This window comes from Pseudophryne corroboree, unplaced genomic scaffold (assembly GCF_028390025.1).
Source record: "Pseudophryne corroboree isolate aPseCor3 unplaced genomic scaffold, aPseCor3.hap2 scaffold_1073, whole genome shotgun sequence".
Taxonomy (NCBI): Eukaryota; Metazoa; Chordata; class Amphibia; order Anura; family Myobatrachidae; genus Pseudophryne; species Pseudophryne corroboree.
Window position 1 is genome coordinate 1 of NW_026967700.1, and position 2,197 is coordinate 2,197.

The 2,197-nt window shown below is 34.5% G+C and overlaps 1 non-coding gene across 1 annotated transcript; it reads left to right on the forward strand.

Annotated features, from left to right (window-relative positions):
- Window positions 1-1,720: 1,720 nt before the first annotated feature.
- Window positions 1,721-1,794, forward strand: TRNAS-ACU (transfer RNA serine (anticodon ACU)). Its single transcript has one exon. It is a non-coding gene; the product is annotated as a tRNA-Ser (tRNA).
- The last annotated feature ends 403 nt before the right edge of the window (window positions 1,795-2,197 follow it).

Genomic DNA, 2,197 nt, shown 5'->3' on the forward strand with positions numbered 1-2,197 from the left:
CTCACAAAATCGTTGCCCCAATGCATCATTGAAATTCAAGCTGGAAAGATGATTTTAATATATCACTTGTACATTTTGTATTGCTCTTCTGGTGACAATGTAGTTTGTTTTTGTCAATTACCATTTTAATAATAGGGTAAAGAAAATTAAGTGGATTTTTGAAAGAAAACAATACTGTCAATATACTATTAAAACAAATTAAGATGGTAAAAGTTATTGTACTTTAAGTAAAAATAAAAGAGCTAAAATATCAATCCCAGTTTTGGATTACTTTAATTAAAAAAAATGCATATAGCAGAGGATAGTTTCAAAATGCCTACCTCTGGGTTATAAGCCCAGCATGCTTCCATTGCAGTACTCTGCTGCACATGTAAGTGCAAGAGATCCTGAAGCACTCACTCATCATGGGAAAGTACCAATGTGTTTCTTCGTTGGTTGATCTAAGAAACATCTTACAAAAACTCTCCAGATTATTGACTTTTTAAAGTTTTTCTAGGAAACGTTCTAGATGAATGCTTATTAGCCTTTGTCAGTAAGCATTTTTGCAAAGTGTCTCTGTGGTGCAATCAGTTAGTGTGTTTGGCTACTAACCAAAAGGTTGGTGGTTCAATCCCACCCAGGGATGTAATTGACCTTGTTATCAGATTTTGGTGATCTTTAAGTAGACAAGTCAAAATTTCAAACCCCCTGTTATGGTGTAGGGTACCTGGCCTTCTCTGATGTAATCAGAGTTAGATTTGATTCAGTGATTTTATAAAAACAGCTAGGAAGCACAATTTAGCAGTGGGTTGCAGAGAAAAAGAAATATGCTGGCAAAAAAAATCCAATTGAGTGATTAAACAGCTCTTCATTTTCTGGCTTTATTTTTATGCTAACAAATTTGTTCTCTGAAAAGTGTCCATAAAGCCAAGTCCTGATTAACACCTTTGTAGGGATGGTTTTTCACCTATTACTAAATTAAACTTGCTTCATTGGAAAGGCAGCAAGATGCATCCTCATTTCAATGTCTACTGAAATAATACAGGTTGACACCAGGAAACATTAACACCACTGTATCCTTGCTGCTTTCTCATGTGGAAGTCTGTTTAATGTGAAAACAAGGTGATATCTAATTAGCACACAGGTAAGGAATTAAGAAAATCTTTATTTAAGGGTGAAGATGTTTCTCACAAAATCGTTGCCCCAATGCATCATTGAAATTCAAGCTGGAAAGATGATTTTAATATATCACTTGTACATTTTGTATTGCTCTTCTGGTGACAATGTAGTTTGTTTTTGTCAATTACCATTTTAATAATAGGGTAAAAAAAATTAAGTGGATTTTTGAAAGAAAACAATACTGTCAATATACTATTAAAACAAATTAAAATGGTAAAAGTTATTGTACTTTAAGTAAACATAAAAGAGCTAACATATCAATCCCAGTTTTGGATTACTTTAATTAACAAAAAAAATGCATATAGCAGAGGATAGTTTCAATCTGCCAACCTCTGGGTAATGGGCCCAGCATGCTTCCATTGCAGTACTCTGCTGCACATGTAAGTGCAAGAGATCCTGAAGCACTCACTCATCATGGGAAAGTACCAATGTGTTTCTTCATTGGTTAATGGAAGAAACATCTTACAAAAACTCTCCAGATTATTGACTTTTTAAAGTTTTTCTAGGAAACGTTCTAGATATATGCTTATTAGACTTTGTCAGTATGTACTTTTTGCAAAGTGTCTCTGTGGCGCAATCGGTTAGTGTGTCCGGCTACTAACCAAAAGGTTGGTGGTTCAATCCCACCCAGAGACGTAATTGACCTTGTTATCAGATTTTGGTGATCTTTAAGTAGACAAGTCAAAATTTCAAACCCCCTGTTATGGTGTAGGGTACCTGGCCTTCTCTGATGTAATCAGAGTTAGATTTGATTCAGTGATTTTATAAAAACAGCTAGGAAGCACAATTTAGCAGTGGGTTGCAGAGAAAAAGAAATATGCTGGCAAAAAAAATCCAATTGAGTGATTAAACAGCTCTTCATTTTCTGGCTTTATTTTTATGCTAACAAATTTGTTCTCTGAAAAGTGTCCACAAAGCCAAGTCTCTGATTAACACCTTTGTAGGGATGGTTTTTCACCTATTACTAAATTAAACTTGCTTCATTGGAAAGGCAGCAAGATGCATCCTCATTTCAATGTCTACTGAAATAATACAGGTT